The sequence below is a fragment of the Lepidochelys kempii genome, chromosome 4 (genome assembly GCF_965140285.1).
Source record: "Lepidochelys kempii isolate rLepKem1 chromosome 4, rLepKem1.hap1, whole genome shotgun sequence".
In the NCBI taxonomy this organism is placed as follows: Eukaryota; Metazoa; Chordata; order Testudines; family Cheloniidae; genus Lepidochelys; species Lepidochelys kempii.
Window position 1 is genome coordinate 15,953,586 of NC_136383.1, and position 26,638 is coordinate 15,980,223.

The 26,638-nt window shown below is 43.1% G+C and overlaps 1 protein-coding gene across 1 annotated transcript in view; it reads right to left on the minus strand.

The window, feature by feature from the left end:
- Nucleotides 1–26,638, minus strand: part of RASGEF1B (RasGEF domain family member 1B) — a 337,481-nt gene that overhangs the window by 133,737 nt on the left and 177,106 nt on the right. The gene's annotated exons all lie outside the window — the stretch shown is intronic.

Sequence of the window (26,638 nt, forward strand, 5' to 3'; positions counted from 1 at the left end):
AGCTAGTTTTTAATGTTACTAATATAGATGATGGGGTCTAGGTAATGTCATCAATATGTGTTGGGTGCCTCTAACAATGTGTATCAGCCTTTCAGAAAGTGTGACCTTAGATTTTGTATTTTGTAAATAATATTGTACTGAAAATGCTATGCATTTCAAACAATCTAATCTTCTATTGAAAAATAGTTATCCCCTTTTATTTAAAAAACAAACTTGAGCTCAAGCAAAAAACACAGGGTTTCATTACAAACCCAAAATACAGATGAGGTTTATAATGGTTCACAAACTCTTTTGGCAAATGTAGGCTGAGTTTTTAGTAAATCTCTGCCAAATTATGATTTAGGATGGAAACGATAAGACTTCAGTTTCAAATCAGGCAACATTTGGTGATTTTGACTGCTTCACTTTGACTTTTCCCATATGTTCGAACTCAAAACACAAAGCACTAGAACTGGTCAGATTGGTTGTGGGGTGTTTTTTGTTTTTGATGGAACAATTTTCTGTTGGAAAATGAAGCTTTGTCAAAATGGAAACATTTTGTGGGACTTTGTCAATTTTGAGGAAATTTTCTGGAGAAAAAAGTCAAAACATTTAGTTTTGATAATTCTGAAACATTTCGTTTCATAAAGTAAAGTCTTTATTGTTTCAATTCATTTTGTTTAGACCTTTATATTATATTGAAATATTATTTCATCGGAAATTTCTAAATTGGTTTTTTATTTTATTCGGAACAAAAATAAATTTTGAAATGTCAGAATTTCTTAAACAATGGAGATTCTGGTTTCTGACTAGCTCTAGAAAAGACACAATCTCAGAGGTTTCTCCCCTTTAATAACTAGCTCGGGCTCTATTTTAACCTGTACACATAACACACCAGATTTCTGCATATTTTCGGAGGATGTTTGACAGGACAATCATACCTAGGAAAGTTTCTTTGTACAAGGCTGAGCACACCATCAGTGCTCACTCACCCAATTCACACACAAAACTCCCCACTCTGGTACTTTGCAAGCTTCCTGATTATTACTCTTTCTATTGCAAAAGCTGTGAAGGACCCCAATAAGATACAGTGTACAGAAATAACACAAGGACGGTCCCAGCTTCAGTGAAGATTAAGAACGTAAAAATGGCCATGCTGGGTCAGACCAATGATCCATCTAGCCCAGTGCCCTGTCTCTGACAGGTTTCAGAGTAACAGCCGTGTTAGTCTGTATTCACAAAAAGAAAAGGAGTACTTGTGGCACCTTAGAGACTAACCAATTTATTTGAGCATAAGCTTTCGTGAGCTCTGACAGTGGCTAGTACCAGACACTTCAGAGGCAATGAACAGAACAGGGCAATTTCAAGTGATCTATCCCCTGCTGACCAGTCCCAGTTTCTGGCAGTTGGAGGTTTAGGGACACCCGGAGCATGGAGCTGCATCCCTGATCATCTTGGCTAATAGCCATTGATAGACCTGTCCCTCCCTGAACTAATCTAATTATTTTTGAACCCAGTTATACTTTTGGCCTTCACAACAATCCATGGCAACAAGTTTCACAGTGCGTTGTGTGAAGGACTGACTTTTGTTTGTTTTAAACCTGCTGCTAGTTAATTTCACTGGATGACCTCTACTTCTTGTGTTATGTGAAGTAAGCTCACCATCTAGGATTTAGACAATATGCAACATGTAAACAAATGGACAAATGAGTTGGGAAGGAAGATAAGGTAACAGTAGAGATAAACATCCAAGTTAAACACAACAAACTTCTCCCTCCCCTCTTCCTGTCAGAAATGGAATATATTCTGAGATCCTGTTATTACATAAATCTCCCCTAGTGCCATCCCTCTTTCTAACTGCAGATGCACAAAAGGACTTGACCATTTTCCTCCCGGGACCCAGAGAACAGGAGAACAAGCCTAGGCATGATGCTTAAAAAAAACAGAGCAACTCCCCCTTTTTTATCTTATTACAAGGGAGGTCCCACTGAACCAACTCAATTACTGCCCTTAGCCATTCTCATCCTTGAGTGTACAGCTCACACGGTGCCATGTGCCCCATAAATCTGGGCGCTCCGGGTCATTTTATTTATTTAAGAAACTCAGCAAAAAACCACTGTTGCAGAAACAAACTGTGATATAGTGAAGCTGAGCTTCTTTCCAGATGACCCATCCCTCCTGCTCTCACTCACCTTCATTTCAAGAAGTGTCACATAAATTATAGTCTAAATTAGCCAGCAGGGTGGTTTAGCAGATTAAGTACTGAGAATGGAGTCTAGCCTTTAAAGCCTCGAGCGAGGAGGAAAATGAGCCTTGTGCACCGAGATCAGGCTCGGCCACTACCCCTCTTTCGTGACTGTGTGCCGTCTCTGTCCCCAGGAACTGCTAGGAGGCTAAACCCCACTGAGCTCACTGCAGCATTGCAGGCACCCTAGTGTTTGTGAGATGCTTGGATTATCTCAACAGAATTTCAGTTTTTCAGAGGAAAAAATTTACCAGCCCAAATTCTCTGTGTGTGTAAAATGAGCACAGACAGCTCCACAGACTTTTATAGCAGCTGAGAATTTGGCTTATGTCTGCAGTTTAAAATAGTTGTCTTCAGTATTCATTGTGGTTATCATACAATGAAACACTGTTACACTTTACTGTCCCTCTCTTATTTGTACTCATACTCTTATTCTCTAATGCTAATTTCTAGTCCTGTTTCTTTTTAAATAGTTTAAAAGAATCGGTTAAGATCTGATCTACATGCAAAGTTGCACTGGGTCAAACTACAGAGATGTGATTTTTTTAAAATTGATTTAGTTAAGGTATTGTAACTTGTGTGTGAACATTCCTACCACTTTAAGCCTGGCTTAGATCATATATCTATAGAAATAACATTTCCACTGAGGAGCGTACACACAGGACTTTGTCCTCATTTAACTATGTTTCTATACCATGCTTCTTTACATAGGCAAGCTCTGAAAGTAAATATTTTCTTCAAATTTAATATTACGCTGCATCTCAGACAGAGAGAGAGAAAGAGTGAGTATGTGTGTGTGTGTAGAGGGGAAATGTATAGGGTCAAAAGATGGCAAAAATTACTGATGAAAAATCCCAGTTCCTTAAGAATTTAATTAATTTAATTTGACAGTAGCTTAAAGCAAAGTAGAAGCCGCAGTTAAACAAGGTTTCTTCAAACAGATTTTCTTTTTGTAATATAGGAGTTTCATTATGTGTTTTCCATAATACTCTTTGTGGCCCCAAAGTGACAGATAAGCTTCAGAACCTTAGATTTGCTGCATACCATCCTGATCCTGCAAAGACCTAAGTAAATTTACACATCTGCTTAAGAGTTTCCAGGTTCAGGGACCAAAAGTGGATAACAAACAGCGAGAGTGTGATGGGGACACCTGTGATTGTCCCTCCAAATGACTGGCACTTGGCAGGTATGGAGATAGAGACTCATCATTGAGTTTAGATCTAGACCTGAACTTCCTTTAAGTTCAGGGCCACTGGGCTAACAGATTCTGGTTCAGGCCAAGCAAGAGCAGCTACCTGAAACAGGATGAGTTTGCAATTCAGATTGGGGCAGGGACTGGTCCCTGTAACTCTTTTAAAAAGCGGAGGGAAAATAATTTTTTTTGAGTGGTGGCAGTAGGAGGAGGGTCTATGAATGTATCAATCAGCGACATGGGTTACTTTCACTCCAATCATAGATTCAGGAAGCAGGAAAGATAATGCTTTAACATGGACAAGATAGGCCAAATATACAGGGCCTTACTCCTCACTGGAAAGTGTGAGGGCCTCTTTGGAAACACAGGGCTCAAACCCACGTGCTTTTTCCAGGGACAAAGGGTCTGTGTTGGGGGGGAATAAGGATAAGTGCTCAAGGATGAAACTGAAAAATGTAGGAGCCATTAGGACTGCAAGACCATCTCATTTAATCCTGCTTGAATCTGCTGCTCTCTGGCATGTCTGAAAACAATCAGGTAGGCATTGCTTGAGAGGCGCCTCTCTTTCCGCTGATCGCCAGCTGGGCAGCCTGCAGGAAGCTGTTTTGTGAGCCAGTAAATGGAGCTCACCATCAGGAGTTTGAAAGATCCATTCAGGTCAGAGCGCTCAGGGCTCTGAAGTGTATTTACGGGGCTTGACAGCATTCCTGTGGCAATTTTGCTTTATTTCATAATGTACGTTTTGACAAATATGCAGAAACATTGAGTTAACATGGGCTTTTTCGCAAGGTTCAGAATTATTTTGTTTGTTGTTTCCCCCCTAATAAAATCATTATGTTGTGTCTGGTATCTTGTGGTTACTCCAGCATGTATCATCAACTTGTGTGAGGTCATCAGCTGCATGCATGGCTGATCTTTCAGAATGCGTTCAGGCGTCTGGAATGCAGCAGGGAGATGACACAATGAGTAACGGGGGGAGGGAAACTGGATTTTGGCCATGCCCTTTCCAACCAATTTAAAAGCTTAGCATCAGCCCTAGAAAGCCAAAAAGTCAATGTAGCATGTGCACGTTTGGGGTGGGGAAACAGGGCTATAGAACAGAACGGAAAACTAGAGCCCAGGGAACAAAAAGAGGGAGAAAACATTATGAAAGTCCATTTTCAGTGACACACAGGGCCAGACTGTGATTCCCTTTGCCAAGTGCCATTGCAGTCGATGAGACCCCATAAGGAGTACGGTGCGAAGGGTATTGGAATCTGTCCCTTAAAAAACAGCTATGAGTTCAAGATAACAAAGTTCAGATCTGTATTTCAAACACCCTAAAAGTCTGGCAGCATTTGGCTCAGGTCCACGTCATCAGCCGATACGGAAATGACCAGAACAAGCGGTGCCTTAACCAAGCAAACATACTTTCACTGTCCCCCACACATCCCAAGAGAAATTTACAAACTGCTCCTCGACAACAGTTTCTAATATACATTTCTTCAGCTATGTCTAAATGTAGCCCTGCAGTGTCTGTTCTTCCAAATTATCTCCTCCATTTCTTGTGAGATCTCTTCTGCTTGCAATAGCAATCATTGGTGGTATCCAGATAACCCTTCCCGTGGAATGCTACCAACACAAATCACTGACTCATCAGATTGTGTGTGCATGCACATATATATACTACATGATTATTCTGTTCTTAGAAATTTTTATTCTTCAAGGTAATATCACTAGTTAAACTCCTCTCCCACCTACTTTGATTTGATAACAGGACAGAATCCCACTAATGTCCATTCAGTGGCATGATTTAATCACTGACCTTGCTGGGGATGAAAAATTCCAGCCTTCCTTCCATTACTCTCTTGAGCAAGGGGACTGGAGGCATCCAGTGATCTTCAGATGAGGTTTCGAGGCATAGGAGTCGGTGTTAAACTGGTAAATGCTATCCAGAAAATGAAGAGGCAAATATGATGTGGCATAGGGCAGCCATGCCTATCTCTGGGAGCTGTCAGGTTTACATTCCTTCAGGCCAAACGGTAAAAATGTGTATCTAAAGTTAAGCTCCTGAGCCCACATTTAAGTGCCCCGTTATTGGCCTGTTTTTTAAGAGTGCTGAGCACACAGCAGTTCCCACTGAAGTGAGTGACAGCTGCTGGATGCTCTACACTGTTAAAAAATGGGTCACTTGTGCAGGTTCCTAAACATGGACTCCGGAGCCTAAAGATCTTGGTCTTATTTTAAAGAAACTCTTTGCTCTGTCAGAAATCATTATGGCTAAATCAGGAAGCGATTCTGTGGAATAACGGATAGAATTGCTGTTTTGGAAACCGTCATTGGTTTATCTTGGTTACATATGTTCTGGTTTGTATTATGTTTATTATAACAGAGCAGGGGACTAGCAACGTGGGCCCAAGAGTGATGGGGCTATAAACAGGTTATACATAGGTGCACCTGATATCGAACTCTTCCTTCCCTTCCCACCGGGAGCCAGGAGGGTTTTGTGGTTAAGGCACCAAACCATGATTCAGGTGATCTGGGTTCTGTGGGCCAAGTTATGCTCTCTCACTGGAGCTGCACACATGTCAGTGAAAGCAGAGTTCACACCTGTCCTTAGAACCTGATCCAGGCCGCCGACGTCAATGGGAAGATGTGGGTTTGGAGCAGGCCATTGATTAACAAGCGTAAGAAAAAATATAATCCAGCTCATGCTCTCAAAGCACTTCTGAACCCTCACAGCTCTCTGGAGAAAAAGGTAACACAGCTGAACAGACGCCACGAGCAGATCTGTGGAGCAAGGTGGCAATGGTTCTACACAGGCATTTTTCAGAATAGACCTGCATTTTAAGGAACAGTGTTATTAAGAGTCACTACCAATCTAACATTGCTAGTACATGTTAAAGGTGGTGTTTTTAACTAGGACAGAATCTGAAGAACGTCAATTATCAAGTAAAAACAGAATTCACAAAGGACTAAATAAAGCAGAGTGTAGAAATCAGCAGCAAATTTAGTCCTTGATCCTACAATCAGATCCACTCATGAGGACCCTTACACTAGCAGAGAGTCCCATCCAGGTCAACGGGGCACTGCACAAGTGCAAGAATTGTCTTGTGTGGACTCGTCTTCAGGATCAGGGCCTACCAGAGGATTTCACATAGCTGGAAAGATAAAGACAATTTTGAAGCAATTTGTTTTTTGCTTCTGGACCGTAACATGCATATGAAATGTGAATATGCATAGCATTCATTTGTTTATCACGGTTGGTATTGTTTGTATATTCCATTCTTTCTTATGCCTTCCTTCTCCTATACCTGATAAATATTTTTATAAAAATAAAAATATTTTAACAGGGAAAGGAAAACGTTCTGAAGAACTCATAGAAGAAAAGGACTATTGCACAATGCTTCACACATCATCCTCGGCACCCTGCAGTGACTTTAAATAAAAGAGAAGGCAGATTTACATGTTGCAGAATAATGGGTTATTCAAACATAACAAAGCCAAACTTTGATGCATATTTTCCTTGTGCTCCTGACAGCAGAGAGCTGTTGACTTGAAAGGCGATTTTCATGGTTCATAAAATCCCTCGTGGGCTAGCCTTCAGCAGCCCAAGGATCAGGACAGCTGTTATTTCACTCACATGTAGAGCGCGTAGGTGTGCACTGGCTTCGCTACAAAAGCTGTTCAGAAAGAGGCTGGTGAAAAGGACAAGATTCACAAAGGATGCTTCTCTTCAGAAGCTGAAAACAGCATGAGAGTGAAGTAAACAGGCCTTTTTGCCAGCAGACAAGAGCATAGCCGTCTTTGAAGCGTTCTGCTTTTAGTAAACTAGTGTAATAACATGTCCACTGTATCATAATTGGGTACGTTACACCAATTGACTAAATCACATGGACATACACAGAGACACAAACACACATATACATCCTCCCACCCCCATAACCTTGGGACACACAGTAAAAACGAAGAAAGTCATCATCAGAACCACTGATGAATGAAAAATCCACACACAAAAGAATGAAGAACCTTAAATCTTAATACCTAGGGCACACCAATCCTTCCCCTGAGAAGCGGACTGTTTTTACAAGGAACTAAGTTAATTGAACATTTCAAAATAAAAACTGAAGCATGGCTACAGCTATAAAAGGTGATGGACTGAGTTTTTAATCTTGAAATTACTACTCTCTCTCTACCTATATACTCACACTTTTGTAATAAAGGAAAACAGATAAAGAAGCAACCAAGGCTAAAATTCCATCAGATTCTGCTGACGTTGCTATTAATCAGAGGGAGACTGAAAGGTCATTGAGAACCCAAAGAGGACTTAATGGAAACACCTATTACATCATTGCAAGTTTGTTTGCTTATTTTTAAACTGAATATTTCTCTTTGAAAGTTTGCTTATATTTCTCAATCCCAAACCAATCCGGTCATTAACTCATGTGTATATCAAGTAAGATCTGTGTGTGATATCATTATCAGTTGTGATTTGGGCTTCAGGTACAAATCTATGTTGGATGGCAAGTGCCAATTAAAATTAAAGTGGGGATTTAGTGTTAAAAAATACCAGATCCTTAGTTGGTATAAATCATGGTAGTTCCATTACTATACTGATTTTCAACAGCTGATGATCTGGCCCAATATCCTTTTCAGCTTGAAAAGCCAGACTTTTTTAAACACTAATCCTGTGTTCAGCTCCTTGTTGATTTCATGCTCACAAGCAATGCACTGGCAGCAGTCAGATACACTGTGAAATAACAACAGAGGACAAATGCCCCCAAACTGAGATTTTTGGCGAAACAATTATCACAAAACACCCCTATTATCAAGGGTAATAAAATATTAAATGTAACACACTTTTTAAAGGTTGTCTTGAGATGTATATGAATATTAAAGGTTAGATAGATAAACTACACAACATACACATGGTATGTTTCAGCATGCGTGTGTGTATATACATATGGATGCACTTATACACGCAAACATACCAGGCCAGGTTCTCAGCTGGTGTAAATAAGCATGTCTACTTTTATTTCAATATCAGCGGTATGAGTGTACACTGTATATCTGGACCCTCACCTTTGTGGTATGCATGTACACTGTATATATACTGTCAATATATCTTTGTATGGAAACAGTCATATGGAACGCATACATACATACATTTAAATGTACAGTCTGTATGTTGTGTAGTAGGTCTGTAGTAGATACTCATACATACACACACAGCTTTATCTGGACCGAGATCTACATATCTGTGTATATATTACATTGAAATATACCATCTGTTTCTTGTGTAGAATGTATTGTATGCACACATATACCTGCTGTACATGCTTTGTGCGCATATATTTTTGTAGGGATTTTTTTTTGCCTTGTTTTGCCTTTTTCCTGTTATGAAAAATTCAACAGCAAAACAAAGTTCTTTATTTCGCATCCACAAAAACTGCCAGCACTTCACTGGCACACTGGAATTGATTCTTAACCCTCCAGATGGCAGCACAAGAAATGAGAACTCTTCCACCTCTCCTGCTCTGATTTTACATAAAAAGAACTCCTTAGTTTGATATTTTTCATCTCAAGGCCCCCTTTTCCTCCTTACATCGCACCAGGAGCACTGGGGCCATTTGCAGGTTAACCCAGAGTGGGGCTTTAGGAATCAGCAGCTGGTAAAAGGAAGCAGATCAGACACAATCAGAACACCACAGACTGGGAAAGAGGATTCATAAGAACAGCCCTACTGGGTCAGACCAAAGGTCCATCTAGCCCAGTATCCTGTCTTCTGACAGTGGCCAGTGCCAGATGCGTCAGAGGGAATGAACAGAGCAGGTGATCATCAAGTGATTCTTCCCCCATCACCCATTCCCAAGAAAGTGAGGCCTGTTCTTTAATCAACCTACAGTCAGGGTGGGAAAGGCATAGCAGAGGAGAAAATATATCAGCAAACACCTGCCATCTAGTGTGAGGGACCAGAAAGCCTGCAATGGACATCAAAACTATTGGTCTCATTTGCTTTTAGCTAATTAGTAAAATGAAGAGACAAGCCAAAATCCAGGACTGTGCATGAGTTTGACTGACAATGCATTACTGGGAAATGCTAACCTGCCAGCCAAAAATAAGGGAGTTTTTCATATTTATGCCTTGTAACATTTTTTAACATATTGTCACATATGTTAACTGGCCAGTTCACTTTGAATGGTCCCTGGAAATATGTGTTAACTACTTATGCAAAACAGTCTGTTCCACCTTGTGTTTAGCTGTGACACTCAAGTACCTTTCCCTGAAGAAGAGCTCTGTATAAGCTCAAACATGTGTCTCTCTCTCTCACCAACACAAGTTGGTCCAATAAAAGATATTATCTCACCCACCTTGTCTCATATTTTGTCAGATTCATAACTGCGATGTGACAATTCCTAATTTCTACAAATCATTGGTTCCTCATATCTTGGATACACACTATGATTTGAGGATACCACCGGGAAGGGCTGTAGGTGCCAGGCAGCAGTGGAAGGAAGCAAGTGAGGAATGTATGTGGGGGAAGGGAGGCTATCTGGAGAGATATGTGGCAGGATGGCAGGGGTGGAGAACTTAAGCTGGGTCAGAAGTCTGCAGGAGTGAGCGTTAGTCAGAGTGGTTGGGTGAGCAACATGTGTTGAGGTCAGGGTCAGTGGCAGGAGGAAGCCACTGCGGAAGGGAGTGGGTGAAGGACATACACTGGGGGTCAGAGATGAGGGTGGGGCTGAGTTACAGGAGGAGACAGCTGATAGGGTGTGTGTCCTGTCGGGGTAGGGAGGTGCAATGGTTTGGGTCTGGGCTGTTTGAGGTGGAAAGCCATGGAAAGAAGCAGGGGAAGGGCGTCTGGATGATGGGTGCTATGAAGAGAGAGGGACTGGACTGGACCACCAACCCTGTAACTATCTGAAACCCAGGTTCCCTCCCCCCCCCGCAATAAAGGAGCCAATCTGCATGAAGACGGATGCAGGAAAATCACCAGATTACTGTATAAATCCACACTAGGTTGAGCATTTGCCATGTTCCTAATTATTCCACTTCTTCGATTCCATGCATATTCTCATGTATTTGTTTTCCTTTATCCTCCTCAGGCAGTTGCTTCTCTACGTCTCGGCGTCTCTCTCTTTTCCCTCCAGACATGCAGATAAACTAAAACAAAACAAACCCTTAAAAACAACAGTCAGAGAGAAGCTAGAATGCTAAGCAATCGCTGCCAAACCCACACGAGGAGGAGGAGGATGGCTATTTATTCTTTGCGGCTGGGCAGTAATTTAACTATCTACAAAAACAGTAGTGCTGGGCAGTAAAAACAAACACAGTCATTGCAACCAACTGAAGCTTAGTCCTGCATTCCAGCCCTTTTCTCTGTAGCGTGCAGACAAGCTCAGGGACATCTCACACAAAGTGGCCGAGTTGCTTTCAAAGGTGAACGACAAAGTAGTTGTAAAATATATATATATATATATTAATCTAAACCATTAAGAGAATGTGGGTGTGATCCAGCAGTCCATTAATCAGACAAATCTACCACTGAAGTCAATGAGTCAGGAGTGCAAATCAGACAGTGATATATGTGAATGGTACCCAGATTTAAAATGTATCCACTGGCTTGAAAGTATTTTATTTGGTTTAAAGGGTGGCAAATGAAGAACGCTGGCACAATCAGTGAAATCTTCGATTTTAACCACTCTGTAGCAGTAGAAGTTCCACATGTATCTGTATTTTCCTGAAAAAGGGCCCAATCCACAAAATAAGGACCACGATTTCAGGCACACTGCAACTTCAGAGCTGTTTCTCCCTCCCCTCCCCAAATGAGCTTTAGTCAGGCCCTTTATTTAGACTGTTAATTCTTGGGGCAGGGATGTTCATCTTCATACTTATCTGCAAGGACCCAGCATATTATTTATTTATTACTAAACAGGAGTGGAACAAAGATTGGGGCCATTTGCCAAATTCTGGAGCCCATCGTCTCCGCCCTGACGTTCAACAAGCATTCAGATCCAGGGGTTTGGTTCAGGCTCACCTCTAATTTTAATGACAGGTTTCAGAGTAACAGCCGTGTTAGTCTGTATTCGCAAAAAGAAAAGGAGTACTTGTGGCACCTTAGAGACTAACCAATTTATTTGAGCATGAGCTTTCGTGAGCTACAGCTCACTTGGAGTTTGTTGAGAATCAGTATCCTCTTCATTTGCCTAACAAAAGCTAAAATCAGAGTTATAAGTTCCTCCTGCAATAACCGAGGGCATCCTCATAACCAGCTAGAACAGTGCAGTTGGCTATTTTAGGTTGGAGAAGCACAACACAGGAACATAGGGTTTGCCATACTGGAACAGACCAGTGGTCCATTCAAACTGGTAACTGGTCTCCAACGGCAGCCGGTACCAGGTGTATCTGAAGACAAACCTGTCCACACTGGGAAGTTTCTTCTGGACCCCAATCATTTAGTGACTCTCCTGTGAAGCATGAGAACTTTTCACATTTGTATTGTCTTGAATGTAACTGTGAATGTTCTCATTATCCATGTAAACAGCCAAACCTTTTTGACCCCAGCTGTGCACTGAGCAGATGTTTTCACTGAGCTGTCTGCAGCAAAATGTAGGTCCTTTTCCCAGCTGGTTACAATAAAGCAGGAACATATCAAATGTTCAGATTATTCTGTCCAATGTGCATTACGTGTTATTTGTATGCATTGTACTATGTCTGCCATGATGCTGCACATTCACCTAGCTTTGTTCCTCCCACTCTATCCTAGTGTGGACTAACTTATATAATTTAGTGTCACATGCAAATTTTGCTACCTCAAGACTTCACCCCTTTTCACTGGTTGGTTAAATAATACTTCTAGACAACACTGGGAGTAATTTTGCTTTTGTTTTGCACACCCTAATCAAGTGGATACTGGTTTTCCAAAATGAAAAAAAAACAAAACAAAAAAACAGCCCAGGGTTGTTTCAGATCCTGAGCCCATTTTACCCAAACCCCACCAGTGAAGGCAGAGGGATTCTGTTTGAGGGTCATCTCTAGCTTTGCCATCATTTGCTGCAGCACTAACACAGAGCTCAAGTAGGCTGCTGAGAGCTGAAATTGGGTGGGCAAAGCTGATATGGAAAAGGGGGTCTCTCAGAGACAGAGGACCAGCACCAGGGAAGCCTCATGCCCCGTCTGACTCAAAGCAGGCAGCACCTGCCCTGTGGATCACCACCCCACAGAACCTGAGCATAGGACCCTGCCAGACACACAAGGGAAGAACTGATTATCACAAGTTTTGTTTTAAAATGTATTTTGTGTATTCTGTTGCTGATCTGGGACCTCAAACAGATTTTTAAAAAAAACAAACAAACTTACATTTGACCCTTTAGTGCCTGGGTTTGAGCAGCTTTCTAAAATCCTTACAGTCAAAGTAAAAATTAGATTTATTAACCCCAAGATTTTTGCTCTGTGAAAATTCCCCCTCTGTATTCAGATCTCATGAATTCACCATCTTTTTTGTGAAACTGGCAATCAAGTGAGATGTGGCCAAAAAATCCATATAAAGTATTAGCCAGAAATTGAGGACATCATCTGTGGGTGTATAGATATATAGTCACATGCACCAGGCTAGATGCTCAATTGGTGTAAACTGGCATAGCACCATTGACTTCATTGGTGCTATGCCAACTGACACCAGCTGAGGATCTTTCCTATATATGTGTTAACCACAGGCAACAAGCTACCTTCACCAGCAAAAATAAAACACATAGCTGAATGGCATAAGTTTATAACTGTAATATTCTATTGCTAAAGACACAAGAAAAAATGTAAATATTTAATAATAATTAAAGATAGCCACCTAAACGTAACTGTTACATGGATAGACTGCTTCAGGAGTTACCCTAAACGTATTACTCATTTATTATTATGCTGTACAATGGCAACACAGAGCATGGAAAGCAGATGTTTTTCCATGGTGACCCTTCCAGGCACAAAACTTTTCCAGTGAGTCACATTTCTTGTGTTATGATTGGAAATGAAGTGAACACTCTGATGACCCCGGACAGACGTTTGTATCCCTCCTTCAGTCTGAGGATATGGACCTAATCCAGGCTCTGTGTGGAGAATGAAAGAAATGTCTTCCGAGAGAAGAGCTGCTATTTATTTAGATGTGATGCAGCCATATTTCACACCACATCTTTCACTCACAGTATGAATCTTGTTCCTTTTCAATAGGTCAAGACTGCTCTCTTTCCTCCCCTATTCCTTCTCTATGAAGTCACCAAGATCATTCAAGCTGTTAGGACAAACTGTGTTAATTCAAAGGGAATCCAAGACTGTCTTGTTGTGGGCTGCTAGAAACTTACTGTCACTACTTTGATCTGATCTAGTTTGGTGACCACAAATTACAGCAACCAACAGCTTCTCTCATCCCTTTTCAAATCAGTGGGCCAAACCCTGGAGTTATTGCTCTTAGGAACATCAGAATTGCCACTTGATCATACCAGGCACCCAGTTTTTCCAGTATCTTGTTTCTGACAGTGGCCAGTCCCAGCTGATTCAGGGGAAGGCACAAGAAACTTTTCAGGAGCAAGTTATAGGATAACCGGGCCCCAGGGATGTTTCCTTCTAACCTCCAAAAGAGGGTGGCTTATGCCCTGAAGCCTGAGGGCTTGGATCTTTTCCAAAGCTCTTAATTTTTAATATTGACTATTATAATTCTGGATATTCTTGTTATCCAGACTAATAGCCAGTCCTTTTAGGATTCCTGCTAAGCTCTTGTGGCAATGAGTTCCGCAAGCTAACTGCACAAAGAAGTATTTTCCTTTCTCAGTTTGGAATTAGCTACTTTTCAATTTCATTGACCATCTCAGCAAAAGTTCCACTGACTTCCAGGGAGCTTGCCCGAGTCAAAACTGGGCAAACACCTCAGGAGTTGATCCTGCAGTTTTTCCACCAGGAGAAAAACATTTTCTTTAAAACAGATTACACGCTGCATTAGAGTGCATATTCTGACACTCTTCTGTAATCGCAGCTGAAATAGAAGGTACAGTAATACTGCAGATCCTCAGAGCATGAGTTAATTGTCCACAGTTCCCATGTCTGCTAACATGGTGGGAGGGGGAAAAAATGACTGCTCTCACCAAGCTAAAATGTAATTCATCTGGCAAATTTACAGTGAGCGCCTCTTAAAAACACCTGCCAGAAAATCATGGCACTGGAAGATGCAAGAGCCTGTCCCTCTGCCCGTGTAAGATTGTTCCTTACAGTACGTTCTGGAGTGCTTTATCCAGTCCAGGTTTAAATGACTCAAGCAAAGGGGCTTCCACTGCTTCCCTTAAACTATTCCACACTCGTCGTTTTCTCCATTAATTTTTTCCTCATATTCAGATGAAATTTTCCTTCCCTTGCTCAATTTCATCTTCATTAACTCCTCGTGGTACCACTCTAAACAATTCTACTCCCTCCATGGTGTTTCCACTCTGATACTTGTAGGCACTTTTCACTTCTCTCCTGCCCCCCGCCATGCCCTTTAATTGTTCTTTTGTTTTTCTAATCCTTTCCCATAAATCATAAGGGAATCTCTCCTGCCTTTTTGTTGCTTATCTATGAATTCCTTCTACATTTGTTTAAAAAAAGCTAAACACACCTGCAATAGCACGAAGAGCATCAGTTATGCTGCATACACCCCTGGGTACATTTAAAAACGGGGTTTTTCAGCTTCTCCTCCTCACCATTTTAGGATATGGTTTTTTACTTCTATGTTGTCAAGCACAAATTCCTATTTGTCATGCAACTCTAGATCACAAAAGTCTGTATTTTTTCCAATGATTATTTCAGCCCTGTGTAATTTTTCTAACAAGCTAAAACATAGCACGGCAAATTAGTTATATTCAGTGCTCTGCAGGAAACAGTATGCTTTAAGGTAGATTTTCTCAGAGTGCATGTTGAGCACACATTGAATGTATCCTTTCAGTCACTTGCATGGGATAGAGGAGAACACTGGGGGCCTGGTGATCCATTGCAGAAATGTCAGCCCGTGCTGGAGCTGGTTTATCAGTCCCCTTATTGTAGGCCCTTCCACTTGAGAGACGCAGTCTCTCCTCATGACATACTGCTGGCACAGCATGCATTGTGCGGGTGCCTTTCCTTTGGAATGTACTTCCTATCCATCCATCCAGGTGTTCGTATGGCCCTCAAGACCACCGGATCTGTTTCTCCATTCCCTGATCCAAAATATTCTGAAGCTGTTGACCTTCACGGCTCGCTGCAAGGCTCATCTTTTTAGGAGGACTGCTGATGAAACAAATGTTATTGGGGTGATGTATACAGAAAAGTGGGAAATTTGGTTTAATTTGGGGGGATTCCTGGTTCTTTCATATTAGTATATGCTATGGGGTTGTGGTTTGTTTTATTGTATATTTAAGCATTTATGACAGGTGTCACCGAGTCCCCGGGCGATGCTCTGGAACTGCTCCCTACGAAGCCAGGCAGGACTCTGGTGAAGTCTCCTTTCTGTGAGCAGACTGTCTTCAGGGCAAGAAGATCACATGGCTTCCACCTTCCTGGGTCTGACCTCGGAGCATTCAGCATCCTCTGCCCTTCCGTGCGCTTCCCACAGCGAGTCCGCCCAGGCGGGGCTCCTGAGGAAGCCAGAGGGTCCTGCACCCCAACTTCGCAGTCAGACGTGACTCTCAGCCAGCCAGTACAACAGGAGGTTTATTAGATGACAGGAACATGGACTAAAACAGAGCTTGTAGGTACAGAGAACAGGACCCCTCAGCTGGGTCCATTTTGGGGTGCAGTGAGCCAGACAACCACATCTGCACTTTACTCCACGTCCCCAGCCAGCCCCCAACTGAAACTCTCCCCAGCCCCTCCTCCACGGGGCTTTGTTCCTTTCCCAGGGCCAGGAGGTCACCTGATTCCTTTGTTCTCCAACCCTTTAGCTATCACCTTGCAGGGGGGAAGGGCCCAGGCCATCAGTTGCCAGGAAACAGGGTATTGGCCATTCTCTGTGTCTAGACCCCTGCACACACTTGCCCTCTAGGGCTCTGCAACGATCATACACCCTTATCCCACCACCTAGATACTTAAGAACTGCATAGGGGAAACTGAGGCACCCCCACAAAATTCAGAGGAAACATTAAGAACAGTCCCACTTCATCACAACAGGGACCTAGAATATCCAAATAGTATCTCTTGTTGCTTTATAAATCTAAATAAATAAATATGGCCTTCTCAGATTTCAGCCACCTAGGGAGACTCACCTACAAACGTCACTACTTTCCACATGACTGTTCACCAGTGATACCTCTGCTGTATATCTTGAACTCCAGCCCAGAGGAGTGGATGAAGCTAAATGGCCAACAGAGGAGCTCCGCAGTTGTCACCCAAGGGATCCTGTCCCTTCAGGAAATCCACAGAGCTCTGTAGACATGGAGCCCTGAGAGGCTGTAGAGCTCTGGCCCAGCTCAGCGCCAGGTGGCTAGGATTGGGCCCTAACATTACAGCTGACTGGTCACCAGACACAGCAAGTTGGGCTCACTAAGGCTGACAAAAAGTGCTCTGAAACCTTGAGAATTTTATGGGGTTTTCCATTTGGTTTTCTTGGCTGAGTTTAATACCTAATAAAGTCAAACCCATTTTAAATGGTTATTTAAAATCAATCAATCACATTCCTGTTAACAAGCTGTGTGTTGATTTTCATCCCAATGGGGTATAGAAGATAGACGTTTAGCCCCCAGAACACAAGGCTCAGTTAGAAACAGACACACCAGACAATTAACTATGGAAGGGCACCACTATAATTAGCAGAATCTGCCTCATTCATCCCACCACTTGAATTATTCTGCCTCCTGGTAGGAGTCTTCTTAGCTCTGTGTCAGCTTCCAAAAAGAAAAAGAATGCAATGGCTGTGGGCCAGCAATGCCGGGTCAAGGATGTCGAGGGCTGTGCCTGTCAAACCACTCTCTGAAACTAGCCCCCATAAGCGGCGCATTATGCACACCACCAGGCAAGGCCCTGTGCATAAATGGACCATGAATAACCATGAATGTCCTCTTTATTTTCGCATTCATAAAAGCTTCACAAGCAGATAGCCAATGAAAAGTCTGCCTTTTCCAGACGGTGATGGGGTGTCTTCCCCACACTCATGCAGAAAGGATTAAAAGGAATCAGGTGACCTCCTGGCCCTGAGGAGGCTGCACAGCAGACAGCCAGTCAGAGAGGGGCTTCAATCAGCAGCCAATCAGGGCAGAGCAGGCCCATGTATAAAGAGAGCTGCAGGGCAGAGGGGATCCTCTTGGGAGCCCAGGGAGAAAGGACTGGGTCTCTGAAGGGCTGAGGGAACCACCAGCACCCTGGACAGAGCAATGCTGAGCGGGGTCAGGGGAGCAAGAGGGCGCTCCAGCCTGACTGGCTGAAAGACTGAAGGCCTGATACGGGGCAGAGAAGGTGCTCGGGCTACAGGGAAATAGCCCAGGGAAATGGTGGGGGTTGATGGAGATGCAGCTCATGGCTGCCGCCTAGAGGGTCCCTGGGTCAGGACCTGGAGTAGTAGTCTCCCACCCTCGCCCCCACTTGCCACTGAGGGGAGTGGCCAGTGAAGGGCTGCAGTTTGCCACTGAGGCAAGTGGCTAGTACCGTGGGCTGCAGTCAGCCTGTTTCCCCCTGAATGGGGGAGAACAGAATGGGGCATGGCCAGACAGCTGTGTCCTAAAGAGGACGCTGCAATCCTTGAGGTGACGTGGGAACGGAGCGGAAGTGATGGCGGCAAGACACCACTGGAGGAGGGTGCCCTGCAAAAAGACTGAGTTAATTCCCAGAACGACCAGCAGGAGGCGCCATGGTGGTGAGTCCCACTCCATTACACAGACCCATCAGGACTGGGTGGCCACAAGATACAGGGCACCTGGATGAGCAAGGAACAAAGTGACTGGAAGTTAAGGTGCAAGATGATGATCTATGGGGCACACATCCAGCTGGTACGTTTTCTTTTTAATGCATAGCACATGAGGCAGGCACAGGGCCAGATTTTCCGAAGAAGCTCCACACTCAACCCTGGGGCTAGAGGCATCAAGGCAAGTGTCTGGATTCTCCCAAGAGCTCAGCATGTTGTGTGCTCTTTTGAAAACCTAACCGCAGCTGCGGGTGCGGAGCACACAAAAGTCTCGTCCCAAGCTCTTTAGTTTAGACAATCTAGCCCATAGTGAATGGAGATGAAAAGGACTATGGTTGAATGTCATTGCTTGGATTTGTAGGGTTGTTGTTTTGTTTTTGTTTTTTTTGTTTTTTGAAACACACCTTTCGAGTGATTTTAGTGTTGAGAGGTGCTAGGTTAACTGGCGTGAGACTGGAATCCTCTGCTTATTCCCAGAGCAGAACCAGTAGAGGCAACGGTGGTATAAGGTTCTTCACGTTGCCTGCCAACAAGCCCCAATCTTGACCTATAGGGAACATCTCTAGATGAGCAGTTATTTCATTATCCTCTTCCCTGGACCTACTGTACCGAGGAGAACGTCCAATTTCATGTTGGTTTAGACACTTATCCACTCGGAGGAACAGGTTTGGAAACAGCAAAACTCCTAAAGGCTGTCAGCAGGGACAATGACTCCTAGAGCGCAGAGTGGACCCATTTGCTGTACCCCCTTTGACAAGGAACAGCATGTTCTCCTTGCTGTGCAAGGCCAGCTCTTCTGACCAGTGCGGGAGAAGGTGGATGTGGCTGTGGTCCTTCTTGTCCACTACTGCTGTGGGTGTTAAATTGCCAAGTCCTTGCACAGTGACTCGGATCGTGCCTGACCCTGCAGGATCTTGCATGTTCTCCTTCCAACCACACAGGGCTGGGCACAACGAAGCACAAGGTATCCAGCATAGCTACATCATCATTCTCAAAAATGGGGATGACATGGCTTGTATTTGCAAACCTAAAATCCACATCAGGCAGCCACAAGACAGCATGTATTATCAGGGGCCGCGTCAATTTGTTCAGCGAATGAATGTAAGTCATGTTACTTTTTGAAGCCAGGCATAAGTGTGGAAAAGTGGGAAGCAAGAACAGAGGGGACACATGCGATTATTATTTCCCCCCATTACTGCACTTTAAAATAACAAATACCCACTTGATTTGAGCTATTTTCCATGTGTGACTTCATATTTACAGTGGAATTCTTACCTGAAAAGTGGAAAATGATACACTGGAGATCCTTATTTATTGTCTCTGATTCTCACACCAATTTCACCCACTTTTACAAGTTAAAAGCTAGGTTTTCCAACTGCAGTTTCAACCTGGGCTCTGACCATCAGGCTGGGTTTGTTTTTTTCCTTCTCACTAACAGTGGTAATGTGGAACAGTTTTTGCAGGCCATATTCTGTCCCCAGTTGCACCTGGGCAACCTCCCCACTCTGCTCCCACTCTTGCCTTGGTAACACCTCTTTTAAAGTCATGCCATTTGTGAGGGGTTCGATCACAGAAACCCCCTTGGGACTGTCACCTGATGTGCTGAGACTACCTCTGAGCCCGTTTGCTCTGCCAGTTTGGGCATCCAAAACCCTGCCTTGTTGAGCCAGACATACCAGTCTGCTCCAATACAGATCCAGGGTCTGAACCAGGCACCCCAAAGTTGCAGACTTAACTGAAAACAGCTTAAAAGTGCTCCTGTCTCCAGCACCCAGACACCCAGCTCCCAATGGGATCCAAACCCCAAATAAACCAGTTTTACTCTGTATAAAGCTTATAAAGGGTAAACTCATAAACTGTCTTCCCTCTGTAACATTGATAGAGAGATCTGCACAGCTGTTTTCTCCCCCAGGTATTAATTACTTACTCTGGGTTAATTAATAAGCAAAAGTGATTTTATTAAGTATAAAAAGTAGGATTTAAGTGGTTCCAAGGAATAATAGACAGAACAAGGTAAATTACCAAGCAAAATAAAACAAAACACGCAAGTCTAAGCCTAATATATTAAGAAACTGATTACAGATAAAATCTCACCCTCACAGACGTTCCAATAAGCTTCTTTCACAGACTGGACTCCTTCCTAGTCTGGGCCCAATCCTTTCCCCTGGTACAGTCCTTGTTAGCTCCAGCTTAGGTGGTAACTAGGGGATTTCTCATGACTGGAACCTCCTTTGTTCTGTTCCACCCCCTTATATAGCTTTGGCACAAGGCAGGAATCTTTTGTCTCTCTGGGTCCCCACCCCTTCTTCTAAATGGAAAAGCACCAGGTTTAAGATGGATTCCAGTACCAGGTGACATGGTCACATGTCCTGTGAGACCCCAACCCTTCATTCTTCCTGGCCTGACTCACAGGAAGGCTTGCAAGTAAACAGAGCCATTTACAACCAATTGACCTAGTTGATTGGAGCCATCAAGATTCCAAACCACCATTAATGGCCCACACTTAGCATAATTACAACAGGACCTCAGAGTTATATTTCACATTTCTAGTTTCAAATACACGAATGATACATTTATACAAATAAGATGCTCACACTCAGTAGATACAAGTCCTCCTTTTCTTTTTGCGAATACAGACTAACACGGCTGTTACTCTGAAACCACTCAGTAGATTATAAGCTTTGTAATGATACCTTACACGAGATCTTTTGTATGAAGCATATTCCAGTTACATTATATTCCCACTCATTAGCATATTTTCATAAAATCATATGGAGTGCAACATCACACCACTCAGAGCCAAAAACTTGCAAGTGATTCCTCCAGGAGGATCCCTACACTTGTGTGGAGTTCCAATAAAGCTAATGAGAGTCATTTTGCAGGATCGGGTCCTGGTTTGAAAATGTGCTTACATTGTTAAGATAAACCCCACAATCTATACATGCAAAAACATGGCCATAAATCAGACTCTCGGGAGAAAGGAAGGGGGAGGGAGGAGGTCAATGGGGGATTTCCTCCAACCCACAGTACCTCATTACTCTTCTTTGTCAGGTAGCAAAAACCAGCATTATGTATTAAACCATTTGTAGTTTGTTTTACAAAAGCCCTAATTCAGCACTGTGTTAATCCAGCTTCACACAGATGTAATGTTACTAATGTCAATGGAGTTATGACTCTAAAATTGGAGTAATCCAGTGGTGAATTGGTTCCAAAATATATTCCAGCAGAACCCTGATAAAACAGATAACCATATTACACCAAAATGTTGTTACAGTCAGAAAAAAAATGGAGTTTCTGTTCTGTTAAAGAAATCAATTTTCTATTGTACTTTTGCTGTTTAGAACACAGGAACTTTGTTATTTTAAAAAGTTTATCCCTCTCTCAGGCATTCTTTAATAAAACTGAATTGCACACTGAATAGGTTTGCTTTTTGTCCGCCGTACACAAAATGTGTTGTTTGGACAGGTCTATACCATTCTGTCTTCTGCATAATAAGCCTTTCACCTATGCTTCTTCCCCAGCACTTCCAAATAGCATTGAACATGGATAAACATTTGGTATCACAGATGTGGTGGTTTTGTAAATAGCACAGTAATCATTTCTTGTTAGCTTTGAAAACAAAAGGTAGCCTTGCTGGAATATACAAAACAGATTTAAGCCCACAGGTGCAAACAGCCATGACTGGGTTACGTGCTCTCTTTTGCTGATTTAGCTGGAAAAGGACAGGAAAGGATATCCTTTTCCCTTCCCATTTCTGTCAGGGGCAATGTCCTTTTCACTGCTGCCCTGATCACTGAATTGCTGAGTTTTTTTATGGCAGCATGTCATGCACAATATGCCTAAGACATCAAACACTAAATGCACCTGCTTGAGCCAGATGGACACCTAGTTATATGCCTCTTCCATCATTATTACACAATAAGCCACGTCCCTCTAAGACATTCAGTAACTCGTAAATTCAATGGGTCTGATTCTGATCTCACTTACACTGGTGTGAATCAGGAATAACTCCAGTGAAGTCAGCGGAATTATTGGCTTGAAACAGAAGTGAGAGAAGACTTAGCTCCAAATAGTCTATTCTCCCGCTCAGTGCACTTGCATGACACCTGCTAACATGGACATGGAGTGATCATGAAAAAAAACAGCCCTCTACCTCCAGCCCATGAGGGGCCAAAGTCAATTGTAGTGGAGGGCCCTCAGTCCTTCCAGGAAGCACTCAGAAGCTCACAGGATCAGGCACTAAGTCAGTGCACTGGGGAGGAAAGCATGTGTCATTCACTGGATCTGTGGAAGAGAGGGATGCCACCGAAATTAGTGATGTGCTCCAAAATCAAAACTAGAGCAAAGGCACCTCAGCAGTGTTAACTGCATTAATAAATAGGGGCTCTGGAGCCAGGGTTCCTCACATAAGAGCCTCTGCAACACAGACTTGAAACTGACAGGAGTGAAGTAAGGCAGAAAAGACCAAAATTCTGCTTTCAGAAGCATGCAGCTGCCCCCTCCCAGCCCCCGGTGAGATTTGGCCTGAGGGCACAGCAGTAGAAAAGTGAGCTTAGAGCCTCTGCTCTTCAGTAAAATGGTGTAGAATGAGGAGTGTAGAATTTAGAACATAATCTGTGCGGGTGAGGCTCAGCTCGCAAATCCCTGCATTGTGCTGACAATATCAATTGAGAACTGATCTGTAAGTGCCAATTTCTGTATTTCATTCTGATTTTAAAAGGGAATTGCTAACTACTTCTTCTGGTGCACACAGTTCCAGATATGCTAAAAAATACAGCTACTTGCTATTAGTCTTCTTAGTAAATAGGTATATTTCCCACACACACACCTCCATGCCCCCAATATAGGAAAGGCCAATATTTTAGCCATCTGGATTTCCTCCAAAATAAATATATTAAAAAGAGAAGGGCAATCAAATAGCCGATGGCCAAAGCTGTCAAAAGTGGATTCAAGAATTTAGCTCCCAAATCCACATATAGGCTACTAAACTAGTGCCTGATTCCACCACCCTTCTTCACTGATTTCAGTGGGACTACTCATGGAGTAATGTACTGCCCAGCAGAGTAAGAGTGGCAGAGTCTGGGCCTCAATACTGAAATCAAGGGAACTGGGGAAAAAAAAATAAAAATCAGACCATTTAATCAGATGCCTACCTATTCATTTAGTTGCCTAACAGTTTGTGAAAATGTTAGTCTTGTTGTTTTTATATATGTAGCAACAACCCAAAGGATCTCTCCAGTGCTCAGGTCACAATTTTCTTCCATATAAAGTATTTTTGGGCATGCACCCCAATGCAATGCGAGACTGCTACATTCACAAGTTAGAGGAAACAGCTTTAAGGATATAGGTTTCAGAGTGGTAGCGATGTTAGTCGGTATCAGCAAAAAGAACAAGGAGTACTTGTGGCACCTTAGAGACTCACAAATTTATTTGGGCATAAGCTTTTGTGGATTAAACCCACTTCATCAGATGCATGCAGTGGAAAATACAGTAGGAATATATAAAGATATATATAAATATATATAGATACACACACACACACACACACACACAGAACATGAAAAAATGGGGGTTGCCATACCAACGCTAACAAGAGTAATCAATTAAGGTGGGTTATTATCAGCAGAGAAAAAAAACTTTTGTAGTGATAATCAGGATGGCCCATTTCAAACAGTTGACAAGAAGGTGTGAGTAAGAGTAGGAGAAAAATTAGCATGGCAAAATAGATTTTAGTTTGTGTAATGACTCATCCACTCCCAGTCTTTATTCAAGCCTAATATAATGGTGTCCAGTTTGCAAATTAATTCCAGTTCTGCAGTTTCTTGTTCGAATCTGTTTTTGAAGTTTTTTTGTTGAAGAATTGCAACTTTTAGGTCTGAAATTGAGTGTCCAGGGAGGTTGAAGTGTTCTCCGACTGGTTTTTGAATGTTATAATTCTTGATGTCTGATTTGCGTCCATTTATTCTTTTGCGTAGAGTCTGTCCGGTTTGGCTAATGTACATGGCAGAGGGGCATTGCTGGCACATGATGGCATATATCACATTAGTAGATGTGCAGGTCAATGAGCTCCTGATGGTGTGGCTGATATGATTAGGTCCTACAGATTCAAGGGTTTAGCCCACAAAAAGGGGTTTAGCCCATGAAAGCTTATGCGCAAATAGATTTGTTAGTCCCAAAGGCGCCTCAAGTATTCCTTGTTCTTTAAGGGTATGTCTGTCTTGCAATAAAAGACCCACGGCTGGCCTGAGTAAGCTGGCTCATGCTTGGGCTGCAGAGTTATAACATGGCAGTGTAGGTGATCAGGCTCGGGCTGGAGACCGGGCTCCGAGATCCAGCAAAGGGCGAGGGTCCCAGAACCTGGGGTCCAGCTCGAGCATGAACGTCTACATTTCGATTTTATAGTCCTGCAGCTCACGACCTGTGAGCTGGAGTCAGCTGACCAGGGCCAGCTGTGACTGCCACGAGTCTTTACAGCAGTGTAGATGGTCCCTATGTTTCCTTTAGCAGCCACAAAGGAAACTTGTTGGAAGTCTTAACAAGCCCAGGATAAAATGGGCATGGAGGCCGAACTACCTTCTCACCTCTTGAGATGGTCCCCCCAGGCCAGGACTTGCAGAATGGTGGGGGAAAGCTTACACTTCTGCTACGCTGCTCTGTGGATAGAGGACTTCAGTGTTCCAGGCCTGATAATCTGATGTCTTTCATCAGTAATAAGCCAGCAAGGCCCTTATGCTTGATCTCAACTTTAAACACACAAGTTCCTCTGAAGTCAAAGGGGCTTGATATGATGTATGGGCTCAAGTGGTTTGCTGGAGCAGGGCCACAGTCTCCTAAACAATTTTGGACGGAAAAACAGCTTCAAATTCTTTTCGATAGCATTATACAAAGAGCCCCTTTCCATAACCACTCCTTCTGAAACAGACCCAGCAAATATCTAGTCTAGGAGCTGTGCAAGGCTTTCACTTATCTAAGGCTATTTTGCATCCACTGTCCTCTGTTTATGGTGGACAATGAAGCTCCAAGAGCAGCCCCACTTCCTTGAAGAATAAAGGAGGCTCACCACCAGCCTGTTGTTAGCAAGGGCAACACACTCCACAGACATGGATGTAGAACTAATTATAAACACTGTATTAAAGGCACTAGCCTATGATGTCATCAAAGAGCGTAGGCGGAGTTGTTTTATGGGACAGTGTACTGTACATACTTAGTGTATCACTCACACCCTATTGATCATACACTGAAATTTACGGCATGCTAAATGCATCAGATGCTTGAGGCCACCTTGCCAACCCCAAGCTTTCAAAACTCATGAATCAGCCCCGCCACCCTGCCACCATAGGATTGGCTTAAAAATCAGGAGATTTCTAAAAACAGAAAGTGTGGTATCCTTTTTTTAAGTTGCCTTCTGGTGTCTGAGTCTGTATGGTTCGTGTTTTAAGGTCTCTGTGCAACCAGCAGGGTTGAAAATTTTCGCTCAAAAAATAGCTGAAATTCCCACACACCCATGAGTACAGGAGCTGGAGCTTTAAGTAAAACATCAAATGTCGGGAGAGTTGAAATCAAACCAGACAATTCCCAAAACTGCTCAGGAGGCTGATAAAATGGATCCTTCCACCTCTAAGATACTAGTTAAAAAGCAGCCCAGGTCAGCAGATACCTAAGTCATTGTATTAGATAATCTGTTCAGTGGGAAATGTAGAATAAATTAATAGTCTGTCCAATTCCCAGTGGACAGGTAGGCATAAAACAAAAAACACTGCCAAAACGGGCATACTTGCCGGTAATCTCCGCAGTCTAGAGCAGTGGTTCCCAAACTTGTTCTACTGCTTGTGCAGGGAAAGCCCCTGGCGGGCCGGGCTGGTTTGTTTACCTGCCGTGTCCGCAGGTTCGTCTGATCGTGGCTCCCAGTGGCAGCGGTTCGCTGCTCCAGGCCAATGGAGACCGCTGGAAGCAGCGGCCAGTATGTCCCTCAGCCCGCACTGCTGACCTTAAAACACTAACCCTGAACACGAACTTTCCCTGAACACGCGGTGGAACAAGTTTGGGAACCACTTTGGTCTAGAGAAACCAAAGACTGAATCGGTGTTGGAAATGAACTGATCCCTTGAGTCCTCCTCTGGAACGGAGTTGGGGCACTGGGCCAGAAGCTCTCTGTGTCTTACTTGTTCTGTGACTAGGGGACTTGAGTTTCTAGAGATCTTAGGCCTTGTTTCAGTATATCACTTAAGCGTGTATTTGACTGTAAGCATAATTGTAGTCCCTTTGACTTCAATACAACTACTCAGATGCTTGGAAGTTATTCATGTGCTTGAGTACTTTGCTGAATTGGAACTCTAATCTAATACTTTTTCCACTT